This window comes from Schistocerca serialis, chromosome 11 (assembly GCF_023864345.2).
Source record: "Schistocerca serialis cubense isolate TAMUIC-IGC-003099 chromosome 11, iqSchSeri2.2, whole genome shotgun sequence".
Taxonomy (NCBI): Eukaryota; Metazoa; Arthropoda; class Insecta; order Orthoptera; family Acrididae; genus Schistocerca; species Schistocerca serialis.
In genome coordinates this window covers 130,077,407-130,103,501 of record NC_064648.1, presented here as the reverse complement: position 1 = coordinate 130,103,501, position 26,095 = coordinate 130,077,407, and the positions used below count along the sequence as shown (strand labels likewise).

The 26,095-nt window shown below is 40.2% G+C and overlaps 1 protein-coding gene and 1 long non-coding RNA gene across 5 annotated transcripts in view; one reads left to right on the top strand and one right to left on the bottom strand.

The window, feature by feature from the left end:
- The window catches only part of LOC126426682 (S-phase kinase-associated protein 2-like), a 635,548-nt gene that overhangs the window by 606,732 nt on the left and 2,721 nt on the right, over nt 1-26,095 (top strand). The window lies entirely within an intron of this gene.
- The window catches only part of LOC126426698 (uncharacterized), a 195,018-nt gene continuing 175,163 nt past the window's right edge, over nt 6,241-26,095 (bottom strand). For both annotated transcript variants that reach the window (XR_007576389.1, XR_007576390.1), the window contains 2 exons: nt 21,699-21,856; nt 6,241-6,581 (listed from right to left, as the gene is read on the bottom strand). This is a non-coding gene — a long non-coding RNA (uncharacterized LOC126426698). The remainder of the gene's footprint in view (nt 6,582-21,698; nt 21,857-26,095) is intronic.

Sequence of the window (26,095 nt, the reverse complement as noted above, 5' to 3'; positions counted from 1 at the left end):
TCAAAATTTTAGATTGCTTTATTCCTCTGTTGCGAGAAACTTGATTATAATGTGGTGCACGACAGATAATGGTAGCTCTCTGACATCGAGATTCTGGCTAAAGAAATGGTACGACAATGTTCTGGCTGTGAAAAACAATCACTGGAAATTAAAACAACAATGAGCACAGATCACACCACTCTCCATCTACAAACAGGCACTAAAAATTTCAGATTTATATTTGATTCACTCTTTTAGAAGGGTAGATGATGAGTTGGACAGAATATCTATTTGGTGTGATGAATGGCAGCTTGCTCTAAATGCGGGAAAATACAAATTAATGTAGATGTGTAGGAAAAACAGACTTGGTTTCAAGCACAGCATTAGTGGAGTGTTGCGTTTCAGTTGAATATCTAGGTATCATGCGCCAAGAAGACTTGAAATGGAATGAGACATAAGGTCGGTTGTGGGAAAGGCCAATGGTTGACTTCAATTTATTGGGGGAGAATTCTGGGAAAGTGTAGTTTATCTATTAAGCAGATTGTGCTGCTCGAGTGTTTGGGATCCCGGGAGGTGAGGTTACAGGATTTGTTACCAGTAGCTTTAATCAGATAATCTTCATGAGCTCAAATGGGAATCCCTAGATGGAAGATGACGTTCTTTCAGAAAACACTACTGACGAATTTTTGGGAATCGACATTTGTAACAGGCAGCAGAATATTCTATGGCCACCAACTAAAATTTCACATAAGGATTGCTGTCTACACATAATAGAAATCAAGACTTGCATGGAAGCATATAGATTGCCTCTACCCCTAGGTCCATTTGTGATTTGAACAGGAGAAATGGGGAAATGCAATACAAGGCACCCTGCAACATGAACCACACGGTGCTTGCTAATTAGGAATGTAGATGCAGAAAATTACATCATATATCAAACTCACATTACATATTGATAGGTTCAACTGATCCCATGTCACAACAAGAAAGGTGACTGCACTGGTTTCAAACAACACTTTTCTGACGATAATATACTCAAGAGTTGTCACTCACCTGTTTAGTAAAGGACTCATAACCAGCGTTTCGATTTCAAAAAATCTACCCTCCTGAGGTAATTATTGATACCTCAGCACAAGAAAAAATTTAGAATTATGAACTATTAAACATTGGCAAAATCCTGCGATTTGTTGAAGACTTTCGATTGTGCAAATCATAATACCATATTAAGGCTACTTCACATGACAGCATTAGGTTGAGAAACTCATTTCATGACATTTTGCCAGACTGGTTTCCTACCAGGTGTATAAGTATGAAACCAGAATTTGGTTACAATAATTACATGTCTGTTGTTTGAAACTGATAAACAATATTCTATTCAAAATATCCTCCATTGCTATTTGTACATTTCTCTCGCCTCTCTAGCAGGCTGTGAATGCCACACAAAAAAAGAAACAGTTCTTCTTTTGAAGTGAACCAGTCAGTGAGCCATTTTCATACGAGTTGAAGTATTGTTCCACGAGAGCGTGTCCCCGTGATGCAAATAGGTGATAATCGGATGAGTCAAGTCTGGAGGATAAGCCACATGCCCCAATATTTTCCAACTGAATGCCTTGATCGTTTCCTGACCCGTTTAGCTGTGTGTGATGGGGCGTTATCATGGAGCAATATGACTGTGTTGCACTTTTCCATATTCCAGTCATTTTTCACAAGATGCTCAATTTAAATCTATAATTTTCTGCTGGTAGTGATCAGCATAAATGTTTTCACGAGGTTTTAGCAGCTCATAATAGATGACATCTTTCTGATCTCACCAAACATGCATGATCCTACCAAACCCAGACCACTGTCCAAAGCAATTTGGTCTTGCAGTGGATGTCGATGGTTTGCCTGGATTCAGCCATGGTTTACAACGAGTGTCATCATCCAACGTTGATTGAAATTAAGCTTAAAGAGAAGCTCAGGCAAGCAGGTACTAGAGATGTTAAAATACCACAAAATTCTCATAACAATACAGTGAAAAATATGTTAGTATGTCACAAGATTCGCATAAAAGCACAGTGAAAAACAATGTTAGTATATTGCATCAGGATTTCAGGGGATTAAAAAACAAAGCAGCCTTCCATTTATTTAATTACCTTAAAACTGTGCTCCTCAACTATCAAAAACATGCACATCCCTGACTTCCTTTCGGCAGCAAAATATGAACCCTTATATGTAAGAGATGGGATGCAGGGGCATATATTGACACAGTTATATTTCTATCTTCTTCAAGTAATGACAGCACATGGGAACGGACTATAGTGCTCCCTTGCAGCACTGGCAGGAACCAACCAGAGCAGTGTCCTAACACTAGATTTCAAGCACGTAACACACAAGGCAGCAGCCGTGATATTTAAAGATAATACTGAGAGGTGCACAAAAAACCAGCCCCTACGCTGAAAGGAATATGAATGAAGAAAATGAATATACATCATCGCTTTCTTACATTTTTATTGTACAGTTTCATTATTAACTATAGAATTAACAGTTTAAGTAACAGATTTACTTTTATTAGTTTCATAAGCATATTTTAGAAAGGAATTTAAAGTCTGTGTTCGATATGTTCTTCGCCAACATCCAAGCAAATTTGTGCACGTCGAAGTATGTTGCAGAAAACACTTTTCAGTACTCTTTGAGGAATGTTCGAAATTTCTTCACATATGTTGTTTTTTAATGTGTCAAGTGTTCTCAAATTATTGCAGTAGGCTCTAGCCTTTAGAAATCCCCGGAGGTAAAAGTCACATGGCGACAAGTCAGGAGAGCGGGGTGGCCACAACCCCTTACTAATGGTCCTCTCTTCTGTAAAATCAGACAAATCTGAGGTATGAGAAGTTGCCCTATCATGTCGGAAATATGCACAACATTTTTCAGTTGGAGTTAACAGAGCCAAAAATTCATTGTAGAGTTGCAAGTAAATATGCATGTTGACAGTTTCATTGAAGAACAATGGCCCGATAATTCTGTTACCAGATACAGCACATCATACACCAATTTTTAAATCGTGAATGGCTTTTGCAGTATGCCATGGGGATTCTCTGTATCCCAGTGTCATGTGAATTAACATAACCTGACAGATGAAACCCAGCTTCACCCCTCGTAAATAGATGGAACAGATCAAGATTTTCCCCCAGCGACATTTTCCGGCAACAATTACAGTAATGTGTATGCTTACCATTGTCCGCTTCTTTTATTTGCTGAACAACACTCACACAGTAAGATTTCATTTTTAAGCCACGAAGGATGCGTTGACATGACTTGCGAGATATTCCTCATTGCTGTAGGCAAAGATAACTACGAAAGTCATTGAAACACTGCGACAAGACGACACGACCACTCGGCTGTTAACCCGAGAAGAATTCATCACAAGCATTCATTCTGTCACCATTCCTTTCTATATAAGTCATAGATTTCTTAATGAACAAAACTATGAAAAAATCCAACACGGGCATACGTCTGAACGAGCAAACTAGTCTTAAGCCAGTATTACAAGACACACCTAACATATACAAATCTGCACCAGCACCCCAAGCGACAAGTGTGGCGCTGTCGACTGGTTCACTTCGACCGACTGTGTGATATACCTACCGTGTAGGTCTACCCTAGTGCCCCAAGAGAACATATTCGGAACTACAGTCTTGTTTATGTTGTCGAGTATGCAAATTTATCGTTTCTTAGAACTGATACTACTCATTAAATCTTCTGAGAGATCTAGGTTCATATTTATTAAGCGGCGCTAGAATGAAATTATGTTATGGTTATACAGAATTGTACACTAAACCATTCTGTTGGTGATGCAAGAAAATTATTATTATTATTAACTATGTTTACTTTCGCTTTTGTTTCACAGTGTTTTAGACATGGACGACGGTATTATTTAAGCTGCATTTGCAGTGACAGTAGCTTCTTCAGTAGTTAGGACAGAACGATGACGTAATGTCAGGGGCTGGCTTTGGGTTTGGCCTTGGCTGCAAAGAAGGGCTGAAGGCAGGGAGGGTCATACACTCCCTGTTAAGGAAAGAGTTGAGGCCCGAAAATCCTCTGGAATTCAGGAATTTAGCCAGGATGGATGTGTCCTGATTTGACAAACTATTGTCCGTGCTACACAATGGGATTTGTGTGCGTGACACTGATGAGGGAAGCTATTTCACCTAGTCGGAGGTAAGAATCAGACCATTTAACTTGTGTTTTATGGTTTGACCATCACATATCACTGACAACCTCCATTATGCCCTACTATGTTTCGGGTTGATTGTCACACTTCGATTCCTGGCAACTAGGGAATCATTAAGAGCCTAGCTTTCAGTCATAGAGTTTCACAGCCAAGCATTTCAATAAATTATTGTGCAGGTGTTTGCTAAAATTTGCATCAGACTGAAAGATAAATACTTGAAGGTAAACTACTGTTATCTTACGAGTGTGGAATACCTTTACGTGGTGCTAAGAAGCTAATTTTGTTTAAATTGTTAACAGGCTCCAACAACACAAACATAAGGGAATTAAATTTGGAAAAAAAATTTAAAACTTGTGGCAGTTTCCAAGCTGTATTGGTAAGCCACAAAATTGAGCTATGTACCATTGAAAACCTGGCATTCCCGAAGTGAATATAAATGTATAAAAAAGAAATTGTATCTTAAATATTCTTCACCAGTAGGACTTTTCAGCAGTTTACTGCAATTGGCAATATAAATGTGTCCATTATTAAATATTTGTACAAATTATCTCTTCAGATGCAATGGACAGGAAGCATGTTGGGTTTGTCCCTCCACAATCTGATGACTTGACATATTACAACTAAAAAAAGTTTCACAGCCTTGTTTTGCTGGCTGTTGTAGATGCTAGGTATAGATAGGTTCACCCTTGTTGGCAATGGTTGCAATGGCAGGGTAAGTGTTTTTTTTTTTGGGGGGGGGGGGGAGGAGATCTATGCCAACAGTCACATCAGTTCTGCGTGAAAACTGGCTAAAGATACCCTAGGAAAAAATACTTCCATGCAGCAACATAAAAAGTGCTACATGTTATACTGACAGAGGACACGCTATCTCTCTCTCTCTCTCTCTCTCTCTTCTCCCCCCCCCCCCCTCCCACCTCGCACGCACGCACGCACCATACTATATGGTGAGTGGCAACTTTCCTTTCACAATATTGTTACATTCCATCCTGGATTTCCCATTGTTTGTTCGCTACACAACTACTCAATTGATGATGCAGATAGCACTTATCTGGCAAGTACTGATGTCGAAGACACAGATCTGTATACCATAGGGCAGGGTTTCCCAACATGTGGTCCGCAGACCCCTTAGGGCTCCGCTGGCTCTTCCTAGGGAGTCCGCGGCCACCTTTCACCGAATCGTGTAAAATAATGAGTAAAATTATTAAATAAAAATGTGAAAATCAAATTTATCACTATTTTTTTCGTGTGAAAACGAGTACTTTAACTTCAGGTCGTATTCCCAAGCAGCCTTTGCGGTTCCTAAGTGAGAATGCATACACAGTTTAATGCCGGAGAATGTGGCTTCTCTGATTGACGGTTTCGCAGCAATTCGGGGGTCATTTGTGCCCCGGCTCACGGCGCTAGATGCGCTGAAAGCTTTTACGCATGCGCGGAGCGAGCTTTGTCGACCAATCACAGCACTCAATGGCACGTATGCGGCCCCAGGCATCGTTAAATGTTAAACTTGCTTTGTCAGTGCACTACCTATTTCATAAGTCGATTTTTGACCAGTTTATTACTTCTAACATGGATCCCTCGCTGAAAGCGGGATCAGTGAAGAAGGGTGCGGTTTCTCCATCACCTTCACAACAAGGGAAGTCTCCAGTTGAAATGAAGGAGGAGGGAGGACGACCAAAGGAAGAACACTCACAAGAAGATCCAAAGACTATTAATACTTCAGGGAGGGGGTTCATTGGGAAAGTAGCACTAGCATTAAGAAGCTATCAGTTCCCTTGGGTTTCGCTCTGAAATTTAAAGTTACTGTGCTCGACTGACTAGAGGTCCGCCATGGATTTTCAACTGTAGAAGGGGTCCGCCAACTGAAAAGGTTGCGAAGCCCTGCCATAGGGAATGGGTTTTGGCGGTGTGACAAATCTCTCGCAAGCTTACCACAACAGGACAGAAACAGGACATCATTACATGCCACAGAAGTGAGTGAGAATCCTGTGAATATTTCAATCCTGTAGGGTATGTACCCTGGCAGTGGGAAGCTATAACGAAAACAATTTTTAATTTTCAATCTTTTATTTAAAAATTAACAATCAGTAACTTTCTGAATTGCACCCATGATGGCATTCATGATAACATTCACTTTGCCTCTGCATTTAATTTTCTATTTTTAGTTGTTATCAGCTCAGCTGCAACATATTCGCCCAACTTGTCATCCTCATTGCTCCCATTCATTGCTGTTTGTTTGTCTCGCAGCATTGAAAATGTGCTGCTTACCAGGACATCTTTGGCCTGCTTCTTGGAATTGGCACAGTGCTCCACTTTGGATAATTCTGGTGAGCACTGAGGGGTAGATGGAGAACTGTTCTCAACTGCACACCCCACTGTAAATGTCTTGTGAGCACTAGAAAAAAAAAGCAATTTATGAAATACTGCACTGTAAACATGATAAAATAATAACATTACAATTAAAATTGATTGTGCCAAATACAGTAGACTGTATAAAATTATTGGTGTAAATAACATGTATGAAACCTGAATGTTGGAACCACTGGCTTGCTGCAATAAATTTGTACAGTAATATGGAAAGGTCAGTGTTGAAACTCTTATTTTCTATAAAAAAAAAACACTAAAGAAGTCTGTGATGATATAAATGAACATTATGGTGAGGCAGTGAATTAAAAAACAAAAATTCTGACACATGAGACGTTGTATCTACTCAACTGCAGTGGGTGGCAAAGCCTGTAACTTTTCTAATAAATTTAGCCACAGATGGAAGGTTATTCCCGACATGTTTCAGATAGAGTAAGGTGATCCCCATTTCCGAAGTGCAGCAAGAAAGATCCAGGAAATTACCGAACAACAACTATTACACCTGTCTCATCTAAAATAATAGAACGTGCAATTAAAAACAATAGTAAATTGTGAAGAAAAAATGCCATACTCTGATGCCCAGCACGGATTTAGCACAGGTAGATCCAGCAGTACAGCAACAGCTGAATTTATACTGTATTCAACTAAGGCACTAGATGGACAAAAGGAAGTTTGTGGTATGTTTCTAGACTTTTCAAAAGCCTTTGATTGTGTATGTATTTACATAAAAAGTCACCATGCTGCATTGTTAAACGGTAATATCCGTAACTATAACAAAATTAAAAAAAAACATACTGAAGGAAATTGGGTCAACTTAACTGACGAAGAGCCTGTAAAAGCAAAATGCCTTCTATGCAACTGTTTGCCATACTACATAAAGTTAACAGAAAACATGTCCACTTTCAGATTAAAAAATAAACTAAAATGTCCCTTATTTAAAATTTTACATACAGCGTACCTTGAAGCAAAAAATTAATGTAGTGTTTCATATGTAACTTTGCAAATATGTAAAAAAAACTGTCAGAAAACATAAAGTGATTTAAATCTTTGGTAATTATGTACGTATTTCAGAGGCTATTTTCGAAGATGTAAGCACATAGTTAAGTATTTTTTAAATTTCTAATGTCAAATATCACCATGACAGGACTTTAAAAAAATGGCAATTTTGAGAGAAAATCGAAGCAGAAGATGACGCCATAGCAATCAGGAATAACAAGACAAGGGAACTGTTTCATGTAACTGGATTAAGTCCAAAAATTAAATAAATTTTGTGAATGCAACACAGTGAAAGACGTACGAAAGTAATAATGTTAAATTCAACTAAGAAGATACGTTGTGGGGAATGTCCAGCTCCCACACGCATCGCAGAAACGCAGATGCGAAGACAACATCAGACATCACCGGCACCAGTTGCTGCTAACCGGTGCTGATTCTACATCGGCACACCGATGCAGACACGAAAACCAGCAACCGATGCCACCGGCACCAGTTATTTTTCACCGGTGTCGATTCCACACCTGCTCATTGATGGAGCCTAAACTCTACACCGTAGAGCGAAAAATAATAATTGTTCGAGTACAAAGTCGAAGAAACTGCATTAGTGTAGTTACAATGCTTAGAGTTAATTCGTTAAATGATCACCTGATCAAAAACTAAGACAAATATGGATACACAGAGAATTGGAGAAACTTCAGAACCAGCCATAGCAATGAAAGTGAGTGAGGAGGTGCCAGACTGGTCTGAATTAGTGAATTAGATTAAAACTAAGTGATAAAATTGATGACCAAAGTGCAGATTCAGCAGCTTCAAGAAACAAACTGACGGCTCAAAATACTTCTTTAAGAAAGGAACTAAAAACTTTAAATGCTCGAAGTCTTAATTTAGACTCAGTAAATACTCAAATGATAAAATAGATGACCAGGGTGCTTCTTTGACAAATGAAATATGTGCAACTTCCAGTGAAAAACTTGGTGCACAGAGTGCTAATTTAAGTAGAGAAATAGACAGTGATGAACTCAATAAGTTCTAAATTGGATGCTCGAGGTGAGATTTTGAATAAAAACCTAGACTTAATAAAATCAATGGATTCTAAATTAAAGGATCAGTACGACATGACAAATATAGATTTGTTGAACATCAGAGTAGACACTCAAAGCAAAGAATCTAGTAACTGATGTGGAGACATGGTTGATTTGGAAACTGAATTTGATGCCAAACGTAATAATGTAGAATCGAAACCTATTGAAAACTTAGAATCTTTAAAAGACGTGTACAATAATGAATACAATAATTTAACACAAGGTTTAAGTACTTCAAAAGAGAGTCTAGATTAGTCTAAGGAATTAATTTCTATTATTGAATTGCAAATTACAGGTGTCAGTACACGAGTAAATAATGTAGGATGGAATTTCAAAGAGAATGCATCCAGCTTTGTTATTACAAGTGTATGTAGCTTGGAGGAACCATTTAAGAAATAATAGATCGAGGAGTTGTCACGAGAGTAACCTCTGGAAACATTTCAACTATTGCTTCTTCCGAAATTAATAATACCAGCAAGGTTATAGCTGACTTGTGGAAAGGATTCAAATTTATCCAGGATAGAGTAGAAAATGGAATAACTTCACCTGATGTTGTGTTACCTAGTAAAGTGGTGATTGTTTTGCCGTGGGGAGACTTCCACACAAAATTCAGCGAGAATTACTGGTTTGCACTTGCTCCAGTGAGGTTAATATCAGATACATGGAATCCGGGCAGAGTCACATTTATCCCGCAGGGACGTTAACGTTCTGTGTTAACGGGCGGAGTGACAACTGTCGGATCCCGAGTTGTTTTCGGTGTTTCTTCCAGAATAGTTTTCCTGCACTGAATTCCCTTCAAATCTTACATGATTCTGTAGTCTATTACTGAATTACTAAACTATCCTGTAATTTTAGTGTTTAGAAAATTGGATATAAACATAATGTAAAGACTGGCATAAGAGAACCATGGAAGAAACAGTGACCTCTAGGCATGAAACGAACCGAGTAGAATATTATATTTATGAATAATGTAATATAATGTGACGGAGAGAACAACTATTTTATCATAGTGTATAATTTTCTATTTTGCATAGAATATTTTACACCTTTTATGAGGTATGATATAGACGGGAGCGTTTGTATAGATTTTGAAAGGGGCTGGGTAGTGTAGGTAAAAGCACGATTTACACTAACAGATATATCATGAATGACACAATACTCACATCACACCTTTCAAACAACCCTCGCAAACAAGTGTGTGTGATTATTTGACACTGCTATTTCCACAGGGTTGCTAAGATTTTCTTCGGGGACCTTAAAGGTTACGGTGGTAATGTCTGTTCCATAGGAACCTCCTCCAGCTTGTCACTCAAGCACCGGCGAGGTAGGGGGTCCTGGGGAAGGGTTGTGGGAAGGGTTTCCTGTCTTTGGGGCTGTCTTCTTTCTCTTTTTCAATCTTAGCAACCAAATCTATTTTTTTTTCCTTTCTTACTTCTCATTTGAGGACGTGTCTATTTCTCCCTCTTTCCATATGCATCTACTTCCATCGCAGAAGTCCTTCCTGGTTTCCAATAACCTACAAATTACTTCAAATAAGTAGACCGAGAATCAGGCCACACACACACACACACACACACACACACACACACACACACACACGAAGATACACAAGCAATGAAAATACTGACTAGAAACCTGTCAAAAGGTGAGAACCATCAAGTGATGGAGAGGGAAGGTTTGTGTACAGCAGGAAATATGCACACATTGTTGTTTATTGTGACGGTTCTACATCGCACGTATATATAGGAAAATATACAGGGTGGTGTATCTGAAGTTTCGGATGAGATTGTCCCAAAAACTATACATCAGGTAAAAATAGTGGGTAAGAAAAGTTCGTAAGCTCAAAGGGGGACATCAAATGATGCTACACGTGAGCTCCAACTCCCATCCCTTTGGGTGGGGTGGAGGACAACTTTCAAATCTTAAATGGGAACACCCATTTTTTATTGCAGATTCGGATTCTCCATAAAAGAGTAATCAAGTTTTGTCTGAAACATTTTTTAAACCATAGACAGATGGTGCTGAAATCAAGAAAGAAGTAAAATTGTGGAAGAACTCTGATTTATTTAGAATTATGCGAGAAAGACGCATCAAATCGATAAAAAATGTGCACCAGTTCTTTCGTTACGCCAAATTAAGCTGCTGTTGTACAAAATGTACTGTATCCTACTTTTAGTATTACCCAGGAACAATGACATGGACTTTGTAGAATGATGTTCCCATGGGGTGCTTCATTAGTGAGTCCCCTTGCCTCTCACAATTTGGGGTGCTTAAATAATGAAATTACCCACGAAGAAATTGTTCAAAATCATCCCCATTTGCTTCAATGCATGAAGTCAATCGTCTGCATAAGTTGTCCACAGTTTTGAGCAGCACATCCCATGTATGGCTGCACACACAATGCGTTGCTCCATATCGTTTTGCGTTGTGGGCTGTCTTTCATTAACAGTATTTTTTAAATAGCCTCACAAGGAAAAAATCAGGAGATGTTAGGTCTGGTGAATGTGGAGGCCACTGAATTGGCCCGCCGCATCCTATCCACCGACCGGGGTACCGACTACTCGTTTCAGAATCCAGTTGAACACAGGCGAGAATGTTAGGGTACGGGCGTAATTTTCATTGTAATCACGATGACGAGGTGGACGGTGCATGTATCCATTTCGAGCTCGTCGAGTGCAATTTAGAATAATATTTTCCCTTGGATGTCACCTGTTTGGGAAACGATACACATACAATTCTGCAGCTGCAGCGTAATTGTTATGGCATCCACCTAAAATTAACATCATATCAACAATCTCTGTAGGAGAATAGTGAGCCATGTTTCGCTAAAGAATAATTTACTTTCGTCAGTTGATGTTTACGGTTCACAATCTGAAAGTTAAGTGACGTCTGATCTTTATATTGAGCTGCAGTTCCCAGTTTGGCCACGCTAGCGCTACAGTCAGGTGAGTAATGAAACTGTGAAGAGTTCTGTAACGAAATTTTAATACCATTCTGCCTCCCTCCATCAAATACTGTGGTGGGAAGGATACATTTTGTAAAAAATAAAAAATAGCTTAATTTGGCGTAATGAAATAATGGGTGGACATTTTGTATGTATTTCATGCATCCTCCTCGGATCATTCTAAATAAATCCGAGTTCTTCACAATTTTAATTTTTCTCGATTTCAGTGCCATCTGTCAATGGTTTAGAAATGTTTCAGACATAACTTGATTACTTTTTTATGGAGAATCCGAATCTGCAATAAAAAATAGGTGTTTCCATTTAAAATTTAAAAGTTGCCCCATGCCCCACTGAAGGGGGAGGGGGCTGTGGATCACGTCTAGTATCATTTGATGTCCTGCTCTGAGCTTACGAACTTGTCTTATCCACTTTTTTTTACCAGATAATTTTACTCGATAATTTTGGAGATAATCTCATCTGAAACTTTCGATGGACCACCCTGGATATATACATATAACTAGAAGGATTCCACGTCAAGTAGATAGGGAGGCATGAGCAAGGAAAGAGCATAAACCTGAGAGGAATCGATTCTGGTAATTATTAAGGAATGTCGAGTCGGAATATATGTAGACGTAGTATCTGTTAAGGGTAAAGAAGTCTAAAGTAGAGGACAACTCCAGGGATGAAGTTAATTATCAAGAAGTGAGAGCGAAGCGTAAAATAGATTTTTATTTTTTTCCAGATTTTTAAGTACTTCACATGCTGGACACTCTAGAGGCAAGACGGGTTCATAAATTATGTGGTTGTTAAACCAACTTTATTTCAGATGTATTTTATCTAGTCTAATGCGAGACGAATCGGTTGACTTGTATACATTCGAATATTGATGTGAGAAATGGTGAATATGTTATTTGTGGAAGTTGAAATTACCAAGACTGAACTAAAAGTATTCATTGAGCACTAAATTATTTCCAAAGTAGAGAGAGAGAGAGAGAGAGAGAGAGAGAGAGAGAGAGAGAGAGAGAGAGAGATAGGGAGAGAGAGAGAGTGTGTCTTATAAATTCCTGTTAACCAGCAGTATTCTTCAAAGAAGAAGGTTTTGGAGATCAACGGAGCCGGCAATCCATAGAAGAAGATCGGCTGTACACATCAATTAAGTCAATCTATGACAGATAGGTGTGAATTTTTGCAGTCCAACTTCACATTGCTTTTGATTGTCTTAGGCATTAGAGTACGTTACAAACAAATAAATTGCTCAGCAGTTCCTATTAAAGATCATTGACATTACCTCTTCTGAAACTGATACACGAGCATCTCTGCCAACTACTACATACAGTGATGTATCAGATTTTTCAAAAAGTCTAGTGGATGCTTCTGCACAATAGACCACAAAAAATGCTCTCAGTCCACCGGTCTGCCGTACATGTATTTGGGGTATTTTAAGTTAATTTCATTTATTACTACCAGTGTGCTTGCATCAAAGTTTCCACTGCTGTGCATTTGACATGTGAATGTTTTCACTCACAGAAATGACATGGGGAGCACACACAAAGTGGAAGCATAGTATTTGAAAGCACTAGCACATATCGCACAAATCAACAATTTCTGCACTAAGTGGACGTGTCCAAACCCTGTGAAGTATATTTTTACTATCGGAAATTAACCGTTGATATCAATGTAGATTCCTACAACAGGATAACCTATCTTACATAATGCAGAAAATGTGCAATGACAGTGACAAAAATTAGTACTCACGACGGAGATTGGGATATTTTTCAGCAGTTTTCTAGGCACTATGTGGCCTTTCAAATACGCCAACAGGTCGAACCACCACACGCTTAGTTTATGGGTGGTCCCGCCTGAGCTACTATGCGTTTTTTCCCCCCATCTTTATGAGTTCAGCTGAATAATGCAAACGTAAGGAGGCTAAGCGTGCTTTACATTCCTCATTCATTACACCAGACAACTGTTCTCACTTTTTCTCCTATTCTGGCGAAGCTTTCCTTCCTGGTGTGTTGAAATAATACAGATGTTACAGAATCAAATGCATGTGCTACTTTCACTAATTTATGTGATATATATACATACATATATATATATATATATATATATATATATATATATATATATATATATCAAAAGTAAAATTATAGGCACATTAACTTGTATAAACCCAGAATGAATCATTTGTAGATCTGTAGATTGCCTTATTGTGGTACAAAATATGCTAGGTCATAGCGACACCTTTCGTTGCTGTATTCTTCAATCATCACTTGAAAGCTCTTTTTATTCCATTTCATTGCTACAATAAGAAGCTATCATTAGATATAGAGATTTCTTTCAATGGGGATACAAAAAAGATATTTCATTTGTTTCGTTAATGTATTTATAAGCTACTTCTTAGTGGAAAAAATACCCAGGATACTATGTGGAATCGACGAATCGATCCGTGTGTTTTGTCTGCTGCGGAAAACTATAACTAGTAGACAGCCCGCTCGCAAGGCTGCGTTCTGTGCACGCGGAGTCACCGCCTCTACTGCACACACACGGACACACGACAGAATAGAACAGATGCCACCTGTGTGGTTTTTTGTTATGGTTTTAGGGCGCAAAACTGCTACGGTCATTAGCACCCGGTCTGTGACTTAGGAAAAGCTAAAAAAAACGAAACTGGAAACCAGTAGCAATGGGAGCAAAACTCAAAAAAGTGTGGAAACCAAAAAACAGAAGGAAAGCTTAAAAAACCACTATAGAAGGGGGGTTGTTTGTCCCCAAAAGGAGCTTCAAATGACTGATGTCATCTCACTGGCACTAATGAACTCGAGAACACGATCGGCTGATGGCGTGTCATCTGCTAAAATGGAAGATATATCAGGCGACAGCTGTAGACGGGCGCGTAACGGAGTAAAATAGGGGCACTCAAGTAAAAGGTGTCTCACCGTCCACAGTTGAGAGCAGTGGGGACAGAGTGGGGGAGAATCGCCGTTTAAAAGATGTCGATGGCTAAAAAGACAGAGCCCTATCCGGAGTCTAGTTAAAATTACCTCCTCCCGACGCCGAGTTCGGGAGGAAGAGGTCCAAGCACAGGGAAGAGCTTCCACGTCCCGCAATTTATTACTGGGAAGTGTCGACCAATGTGCGTGCCATAAAAGAGCAACATGACGACATAAAACATTCCATAGATCGGCGAAGGAATCATGCGAATTGCTAGCCGAAGAAGAGAGACTGCAGCCCTGGCCACTATATCGGCCGCCTTATTTCCACAGATACCAACAAGTCTTGGGATCCATAGGAATGCCACAGAGGTCCTGAATCTGGTGGACCAGAGGGTGGACAGGGTACAGAGCTTGGAGAGAGCTGAGAGAGTCTGAGCAGATAACATTCTGTACCCGCTGATGGCAATAGATGTACTGGACAGCCTGGAGAACAGCGTAAAGCTCCGCAGTATAAACTGAACACTGGTCGGGAAGCCAAAATCGATTTGGGGTGTCGCCAACAATATAGGCGCTCCCAATACCAAGTGCCACCTGTGTTAACAGAACTGCTCCTACTTCAACCTGGCAGATGAACAGTCTGCTAAAATGATAGAACCATAGCTTTGCCTGTTTTGCTGCTAGATGGCAGGTCAACCTTACTTCACTTTTACACCTACGGTGTGTCGTGTTATACAGATTTAAGAACCTGGATTTTGCTGACTACATTTTTCTGTTGACAGAAACACAACACAGCTTTCAACTAATAGTTACCGAGCTGGGTGGAGCAGCCATTTCTTTAGGACTGTAAAGAAATAGTGATGAAACAAAAACAATATGCATAAGTGGAAATGTACCTACTCAACTTACACTGCAACAGAAGGTACAGCAAGGTGTTAACCAATTCCCATATCTCAGCAGTTTTATCCGTAAATAATGGGAAAGCCATATGCACATAAACAGATGGCACTATCATTGCACACGCAAGGTATACAATGGCAGTACAACAGGGAGCTGTCATGTGCACTCAGGTGATTCACGTAAAAAGATTTCCAACACGACTATCATCACACGGCAGGAATTAACGGACTGTGGATGCGAAATGCTAGTCTGAGATGGACACGTGAAACATTCCCTTTTGGAAATTATCTGACAATTCAATTTTCCGAGATCCACAGTGTCAAGAATACCGAATTTCACGCATTACCTCTCACTACAGACAACGCAGTGGCTGATGGCCTCCATTTAACGACCGAGAGCAGTGGTGCTGTGTGGAGTTGCCAGTGCTAAGAAACAAGCAACACTGTGTGAAATAATCACAGAAATCAGTGGGACTTCGACAAACCCACCTGTTAGGAAAGTGCAGTGAAATCTGGTTGGGTTGTTTTTGGGGAAGGAGACCAGACAGCAAGGTCATCAGTCTCATCGGATTAGGGAAAGACGGGGAAGGAAGTCGGCCGCGCCCTTTGAAAGGAACCATCCCGGCATTTGCCTGGAGCGATTTAGGGAAATCACGGAAAACCTAAATCAGGATGGCCGGATGCGGGATTGAACGGTCGTCCTCCCGGATACGAGTCCAGTGTTTAACCACTGCACCACCTCGCTCGGTCCTGAAATCTGGTATTAACTGCTACAGCAACAGACAAACGATGCGAGTGCCTTTGCTAACAGCACAACATCGTCTGCAGCACCTCTCCTGAGCTTGTGACTAACGGTCGGATCCTAGGTGGCTGGAAAATTGTGTACTGGTGAGATGAACCCCAATTTCAGATGGTAGGAGCTGACGGCAGGGTTCAAGTGCGGTTTTACTTCAATACTTGGAGACCACCTGCAGCCATTCCTGGACTTCATTTTCCCAAACAACGATGGAGTGACAATTCGCCATGTGAATGGGTCACAACTGTTTGTGATTGGTTTGAAGAACATTCTGAACAATTCAAGTGAATGATTTGATTACCAAGATTACCCAACACGAATCTCATTGAACATTCACGTGACAGTTCTCCACAAAATCCCACACTAACACAAAGCCCTGCACTGGCAATACTTTCATGAACACTGACAGCTATAGAGGCAGCTTGGCTCATTACTACTGTGGGATGCTGCTAACGATTTTTCAAGTCCGTGCCACGTCAAATTGCTGCACTATGTTGGGCAAAATCAGGCTCGAGAAGATATTACGAAGAATTCTGTGACTTGTCACTTCAGTGTAGTGGAGATGTAGATGTAGATGCAGGCATCACTAGCTGAATTGGGAAGGGCTTCTGCAGTCTTCCACGCAATCTGATCCACACAGGAATTAAGACTCTAGAAGTACTCATACTAAGCTCCAGGTGCACTCCTGTCTCTCGTCCTAGTGACGGCCAGGCACTGGTGCGGAACCTAGGAAATGTCAACAAAATTGACACACGATTTAAGTGTTTCTCACTGATGACACTCGGGGTAAATTTTTGGTATTAGCTATAGTGACCAAGTTTCAAATGGTTGTCTGCACAGCCCAAACAATACCATTGCTGAAAGAAGAATGACACTTGTGGGCCACGTTCTATGCCTGAAGGACGGAAGAATCCCCAAAGTGTCAGTGGTGTGGAAACTAACAGATGGATGCAGAAACAGGGAAAACTTTGTATCACCTGGAAACTTCCCAATTTGGGAAGAAGCTGAAACGCTGGCAGTTGATCAAGTTTGCTGCAGGAAACCTGTTGCCCAAAATGCTGCTGAGCACCTATAAAGTAAACACATATTTGAAGTTGTTTTATACGTGGCAGTCTGATTTATTAAAGCAGGGGTTGTGAACCTTTTTTACCTACCATCCACTTTTGCATCACTGCAATGTTTTCCTAGCTGCGGGAATTTCCCGCAACGTGCTGCATAAAATGTGTGGGAGACTGCGCTCCCCACTCGCACAATGTGAACATAGCAGACCATTTGCCTATCGTCCGGCAAAACAGTGCCACTGTGGGACACGCTTGCACGCCTCAGAAAGGGTATGTCTCGCACACTGCAGCAATTTGCTTGAGGGCGCTTGTAGTGGGAAAGTCAACTGAGCAGCTGGAGAATACCACATGACAGCTGCAATATTTTTTTCACATGTACAGGCAGTAAGACTACGTAATTCTTCTGATCTAATTATTCACCTGAAATGTCAGCTGACTGATTCTCTGTCTCAAACAATGAGCAACTTATCAAATTCGTGTCCAAACGGCATATTTTGTGGAACACAGCTGACACTGGCATGAGAAACTTTATGCAAAAATGAGTTAATTTGGGGAGAAAGCTGAAGAAAACTGAATGAAACATGTAAGAAGAAATGTCTTTGATTATGTCCAATATAAAACATCAGTAAATTCACGTGTACTGAGCTTTAACCACCATTATAATGAGTTGGATGTTGTTACTGTGATTAGTACCGTGAATGACTTAAAATTCATCCCACCGAAGTAATCAGTGAATCTGTTGCTCACGGTGAATCCCTTAGCTTTGACATAACTGTCAACCAGGGCATTGATTTCCGGTACGTTTGAGTGATAAGGCAGAGGGAACTGGTACTCTTCTCCATCGCCTCGCAACTGTTTTGTTACTAAAATGTTATTTGATCCTTCACAACACATGGAGATTTGTGAGACTGCTTTGCACTTTCTGAATAATCTTCCCAATAACACACAGTCTCCTTCCCTTTAGACTGCACGCTCCACTGCACCTTTTGCCTTCGCTGTCCCCACTACCTATTGTTGCGCCGCAGTCCACTGTGCCTTTAATACCAAAATGTTCATTGCAGCACACTTGAAGTCGCATGGCGTCAATGAACTACAAAATACTACTCTCATCTAAAGAAAACTGTAGCACCGACAAACTTCCAAAAAACTATTAAAATGTTTTCAAACCTTTCTGAAAATTTTTCTTTCTTTGATCTCCCACAAAAAAATGTAGAGTGAAAAAGTTTGTCAAATAATACATTTCAGATGCTGGTTTGCTAGAAATTCCAAGTCACACATTTTAATTTATTACTTCACTGTTACTAACTATTGGCCAGAAAGTTTTCACCCATTAACATATGATACTGAAGCCAGTTATAAAATTGTGTTGTACAACACCTAGTTTGGGAGGTATGGCGTGATATATATTAATTATTCAAAAACAGTCTTAATCGCATTTATTATTATTATTATTATACAGCCAACCGGTTTCAACCCGTCGTAGGGGTCATTATCATCTGGACGTTTACACTGTGAAATTATAGATATTTGTCAGAAAGACTCCATTATACTACAGCTAAAATTACGTAAATTTAAAGTATGTTACCCATTGGTCGACTGTTGGCGGTGTCACTCCTGTCTACATAACAGCAGGAAACTATGCGAGACTCACCCTTCGTATGGGCTTAAATAGCATGCTGGTATCATGTGAATAGACAGCAACACCCCCCAGTGGCGATCAATGGTATTTAATACAGTTTATTACATGTAATTACTAGTCACCTTGGTTTAACGTAAATTTAAGTTACAGTAAATAACAGAAGGCGAAACCATTTCATTTAAAAAGAGTTACAATTATAGTGTTAATTATGAAATAACAACAAATGTTCCGTAGTCAACTCGTAAAAGTATATTACATCATGTGCCATAAGCAATTTGTGGCACACAAAAACTGGTGTCGTCTTGTATTACAATATATCTATTTGTACATTTACATAGAAAACATTTGAGTCAATTTACTAAAACAGCTAATATGGAAGGACTACAGAGCCCTCTACTCCCTGTGGAGAGGACGCCGTTGCCACAGGCTATAAAGCGTATATCAGGCACCCTCTAGTCCGTGTAGCGAGGATGCCGTCGTCATGGTAGCAGCTTGTGTGTTCATATGGTGTTGTTGATGTGGGATTAATAATACTAATTGCTGCTTCATCTCTATAAACATGCTGTCCAAAAATCGTGAAAAGTATTGATTAGCATGAAAAGTAGCACCAAATTTTCATTGTGTTAATGAAAGACGTAAGAAGGTAGTTCTCATATCACTGTCATGTACAGTTGCTGAATTATAAAATACAACTTTCAACTTTTTATGTTTGTACATGCACTGCCCCACACCTACAAAAACATTTCACAAAGTGTCCTGCGGCCCACTTCGGACAGCAAAAGACAAGCGCATTCCACAGGCGATAAATTTTCCTACATCTAGGAAAATGCAGCTTTAGTATTAAAATTTTCTGACCATCCACCATTCCACGGTAATGATGATTTCTAAAGTGGGGAAGTAACTCAACGTTATAAAATTGATAAAGTAGAGTTGCATCAAGTGAAAGTATAGAATAATACTTACTAACCCAATATTTTTTTCAAATTTCTGTGAAACCCTAATGTAAATATTTTGACCTCCACCTGTCTACTGCCTGCTATGAAGGTTCGGACGCCCACTAGTGGGTGCTAGGGACCAAGTTGACCATCAGTGCTGATTAATAATGTTTTCTCACAATCAGTGTGAAGTGCCGTGTATGTAACAGAAACCCCTGACATGCAGAAAAACATGCATGAAGGTATACCTAGTTAAAACTTGTTGATTGGTTGCCATTTACTGTCCACCCACTGGCTGCGTATAACTCAACACAGAGAAATGATGTCAACATATTAGTTTCACAAAACAAGTGAAATGCACGGATGTTACTTTGCAAGTTTTAGCTGAGGATATGAGCACTATGCAAACAGGCTGGCCCACAAGCAGCCTGAAAATGGCTCAGCAGTGAGTATTTCATCAGCAATATCTAAATTCTTTGATATTACCTGCACGACATAATGAAAACACTACTCTCACTCACATAAAAATTAATGGTTTTCTTTTTTTTTACAATTTACATATGGGAAAATTAACTATACTACAAAGTGTCACGCTTGTTGTGGGGGATGTGGGAAAGACCACAAATTCTGGCACAGGAGGCAAGAAATTATACATCAAAATAACAAGCTTTCTATGAACAATGGAGCCCACTACAAATACAAGCTGTTTTAGCAGAAGTTCATAAGAAAAAAAGATTTTTTTTTCGAAATAACTTCTTGGACATAGCACATGCTGATGCTTTTTACATTGTTACTGAAAAAGACAGCCCACTGTTGATTAACCAACAACTGAAAGGATACCTGAAGTTCACCCATGGAACTGAGCAACAGTTATTTCAGAATAGCAGGATCTAGAGTGTACTGAATAATGAAATTCAACAGTTAAGTAAGTTATGTATTTTCACACAAATAAAATTTACATGATCAGATAACTAAATTTTGTTTCCTCATTCACACAAATCAATGCGTACACCCTTAATAGGACGGATAATGCCTAGTTGGAATTCCATTTCTCTCCACGTACTATTCAAGATCTCCATGTTGACATGTTCAAGTGGATTGCAAATGTGTGCCTTCAATTCCTGTAGGTCTCTAGCCCTGGTTCAATATACCGCATCCTTCAAAAAACCCCAGGAAAAAATTAGTGGTGTAAGGTCAGGGGATCATGGTGCACTTGAAGTTGGACCATCTCGTCCAATCCACCTACCTGGAAACCTTTTACATAGAAATTAAAGTACATTTAGGGGCCAGTGAAGTGGTGCCCTGTCTTACTGGAATATGACACCAGGCTGCAGGTGTTCCAATTGTGGCACAGTAAACTCTTGTAGCATGTCCATGTTAACACCACTGTTGATGGCAGTGATGGGAAAGAATGAATCAGTGATGCAACTGGGGATCAGTCTACATCTAACATTGACCTTACAACTGTCTCTTTCCATTTCATGTCTAACATGAGGATGTGGCAAATCCTACATAAAAACGTTATGACAATTCAGTTTGCTGGATACATGAAATGTTGCAATATCGAAGGAAGAAATCTTTTCCAAAAATTCAATGGTTGCATTAATCCTGCATAAAATACCCACTCCAAATTGTTCGCACCTAGGTTTGTCCATAGGCTTTAATGCCTGAAGCAGCTGCATGTAGGGATAGAGCCATTACCGCTTATGCAAGACATTGTGCAATATCGATCTTCTCATTTCCAACTCTCTGGCTGCAGTACATACAGATTTTATAGAACTCCTTGCAAATGCCTGCCATACACTGTCCACACTGGCATCTGAAACTGATGGGTGACCAGCCCCTTTTTATGGAGAACACTACCTGTTTCCATAAATGATGTATTCCAAGTCCGAAAGGATCATTGCACTTCGGTATCTGATATCATCTGTATATACCAGGCCACACACATTGAGCTTTATCCACTGGTATCCACATTTTAGCAGGTTTTCAGGTTCCATTTCGCATCAAAATTGTATGACCTGGAAGGTAGAATAAATTTTATGAGTAATCTTATCATTTGCTAGAAACCATTCGTTAATATCTTGTATAGTTTCGAAGTTACTAAAGTCGTAAGTTGTGAAGATATACATGTATACTGCAAAACAAAAACATTAAAAATTGCTATTCATCCAGTGCTGTTACTTTCAGGCATTAGGATACAACACACTATTTCATGAAAGTAATAATCACTCTTAACAACTTTCATTATGATACTGTAATTCAACTAAGGTACAGAAGTAAGTAAAGAAACAGCTCACAGGCCACTATCTACCCTTTGTTCCATCTGCAAAATTCTGGAGGTTAAAGATCAAAAGTTATTGGGCTGAGTATTTTTTACAATGTAAACAGAGCATACACTTACTTCGAGAAAAATTGGAATTGAAGTAGGTTACCAATTGACGATATCGACAAGTGAAGAAAGTAAAGACAAGGATGAATGTGAACCTTTTCCAGTTCTTAAAATATCAAAAGCTACAGCAACACTGGACAAAGTTAAGCATTGAGTGTTGAGATATGAACATGTTGAAGTTGTGATAAATGTATTAAATAAAATGGACATTACACCATAAAAATTAGTACAAAATAAGAACTAACTACTGGTATGTTTCTCAAACTTTTGAAAATGTTACTACACACTGGATCTTATTGTCCTTGGTGTGTCAAAATGAATATCAGGCTTTTTCGGTTTTGTATTATTTATTACATTCAACTTAGAATTATCAAAGGCAATACAAACAATTTTGTTTGTATACATGTGCACATGCGTATGCAACAAAAGAATGTGTTAAATGAGTGAGACAGTGTTTTACGCACAATGTGAAGAAATCAGTCTGGAAGGCAAGTTGCAAATTAATAATTATATTGACATCTATGTATCTATGTGGTGACTTAAGGAGACAACTATGTCCTTATTGAAACTTCCTGGCAGCGTAAAACTATGTGCCCGACCGAGACCCGAACTCGGGACCTTCGCCTTTCGCGGGCAAGTGCTCTACCATCTGAGCTACCAAAGCACGACTCACGCCCAGTCCTCACAGCTTTACTTCTGCCAGTATCTCGTCTCCTACCTTCCAAACTTTACAGAAGCTCTCCTGCGAACCTTGCAGAACTAGCAGGTAGGAGACGAGATACTGGCAGAAGTAAAGCTTTGAGGACCGGGCGTGAGTCGTGCTTCGATAGCTCAGATGGTAGAGCACTTGCCCGCGAAAGGCAAAGGTCCCGAGTTCGAGTCTCGGTCGGGGACACAGTTTTAATCTGCCAGGAAGTTTCATATCAGCGCACACTCCGCTGCAGAGTGAAAATCTCATTCTACGTCCTTATTGTTTGCGGTTTACAAGCTCTAAAACATACAGCTACGGTTTACATAGCAACTTTGCAAACAAAATGTTGCAGCATGCCAAACATTTTCTGGACCGCGTCCTCTTCAGCGATTAGTTGACATTTCATATAAGTGGAAATGTGAACACACACACACACACACACACACACACACACACACACACACACAATGTGCACATCTGGGGTTTAGCAAGTAGTGGCATCTTCTGTGTGAGTGGTCCAATGCTGTTGCTCGCGCAGCTGCACGAAGTCTGACGACTTCTTTCCAGATTCATTACTTATATAGGCAAAGCTATTGCCTCCTTGAGCCCCCGGTTCTCGATGTACGCTTAGCTGTTCTCGGCTAATGCTGTGAATCCGAAATTTTCTAAGTCTGAAAAGTGGATATCCTGGACACGTCCTGTAGTTACACTAGCAGCATGCATTTGTTGGTGCGTCTCATTTGGCTTGTCACATTTGTTAACAAAGAGCGATAAGCGGTTGCGTAACGAACAAGGTGATCACTCACAGAGAGTATCTCGCATGTGGCTGATGCAATATTGTAATTAATAATTTTTTTTTTGTAAGGACTAGGAAAGATTTATTTCATTTCTGTAATAACGGGCGAGATCACCTACAAGTTTAATTGCTCTTACAATGGTCAGCACCTTTAACCCACACTGACACAGATTCCTATTCATTTAGTTTACTATGATTCCTGGTCCTCAGAACGAACGGCATTGACGGCAGGTAATATGATTTACCCATGTCTTTATTGTAGACCTCTGTGATGTGAAAAGTCCGATAAGCATTGACGTCCCGGCTGTTAAAACTTTCTAGCCCTGGAATTTTGTCGACTTTTGGCCCACAGACGAGGGCCACAGTTTATCAGCCGTTACCTTGCTTCATTGGTCTGCAAGGTGATTAATGCTTGACTGTCAGAAGTGTGGGAATAAAATAAAATCTGCAACTACGAGGGTAATACCAAGAAAAAAGGTCTCCTATTTTTGAAGTACACAGCGCTGTTATTTCTACAGCGGTTTACATCAGTTTACAGCTTTAACATTTAACTATTTTTCAACATAATTACCCGTATTATACCAGCTTGCCGCCATGCTGTTCAGAGGTGAATCACTTTCTGGCCAACTGTTCTTTTAACCCAGGGAACAGGTGACAGTCACTGGGCGCCAGTTCAGGACTATAGGGTGGGTGGGTGATTATGTTCCACTGGAACTGTTGCAGGAGAGCAACAGTTTGCCGAGTGATGTGTGGGCGAACGTTGTCACGGAGAATGTGTACACCCTTGTTCATCATTCCTCTTCTCCTGTTCTGAATTGCCCGCTTGAGTTTTTCCAGTCCCACAGTACCTGTCAGCGTTAACTGTGGTGCCAGTGGGTGTAAAGTCGACCAACGGTACCCCTTTCAGATCCCAAAAAACGGTTGTCATGACTTTACCGGCAGACTGTGTGTGTTTGAATTTCCGCAGCTTTGGTGAAGAAGGATGCGGCCACTGGTGTGATTGTTGCTTGGTCTCAGGTGTAAAGTTGTATGCTCAGATTTCGTCACCCGTGAGAATTGAGTCCAGAAAGTTGGCCTGTTTGGGTGCAAGGCGGTGAAGAAATGCATGGGAAGCATCAACCCTTTGCCGCATGTGGTCCTTGGTCAGCATCTTGCACGCACCTTCCGGAAGTTCAATGTTTCCGTTAAAATTCTACGAACATTTTTGACATCCATGCACGACTCACCATACACTTCCGTCAATTGGCAATGGATTTCAATTGGCGCAATCCTTTTTGCATTCAAAAAACCGATTAACTTCACGCAATTCGCACTTGCCAGTAACATCCAACAGGAGCTACATTCTCAACGGCTGCCAAGCCAAGACTGAGCAGCTCAGCGTGACGTGTGCATGTTTACACACAACACGTGAAGCACTCTCAATAACAGTGTGACCAACTGCCACACAAAGAGAGTTCTGTACTTATAACAAAAATAGGAGACCTTACTTTTGGGATTACACTCGTAAAACATATTTTAGCCTTCCGTAATTATGTGAATGTATTTTAATTCACTTGATAACTCCCGGCCGCAGAAATCTATTTTGTTTTCAAACATAAACACGGGTCACAGGAGACTACCCACCTCCCCCATACAACTCGTTTATCAGCCTTAGATCTACAATATTTCCGAAAGGGGCAATACTAGATACTGGCACTCCCCCTCCCTCCAGTATTTGAGGTAGGACGCCAAAAATTTTAAAAATCGACTTTTCAAATATATAAAATATGTTCACCTTGTAGCGCACATCTTTCTGAAGAGTCCAATACACAAAACATATAGGACCGAGCGAGGTGGCGCAGTGGTTAGCACACTGGACTCGCATTCGGGAGGACGACGGTTCAATCCCGTCTCCGGCCATCCTGATTTAGGTTTTCCGTGATTTCCCTAAATCGCTTCAGGCAAATGCCGGGATGGTTTGTTTGAAAGGGCACGGCCGATTTCCTTCCCCATCCTTCCCTCACCCGAGCTTGCGCTCCGTCTCTAATGACCTCGTTGTCGACGGGACGTTAAACACTAACCACCACCACCACCACAAAACATATGTCTTCAAGGAAATCTAAGATATTATTTGGTCTTAAGTGTGTGAAAGTGCAGCGTCACGTCTCTTCACGTGGTATTCTTCAACTGCATGTCACTGTATTTCACTCTGTGGAATTCAAACGTGTAATATTTTGTGATGGGTGCCATCAAACTATATTCAGGACAGTTGAAATTAAAATGTCGTATAGTCGGCCGGTTTGACATCCTGCCGCCCCCCCCCCCCCCCCTCAAAAATAACTCACAGTTAATACTGGATGGAATTTGTAACCTGGAGAACAAGAACTCCTCAGAAACTCTTT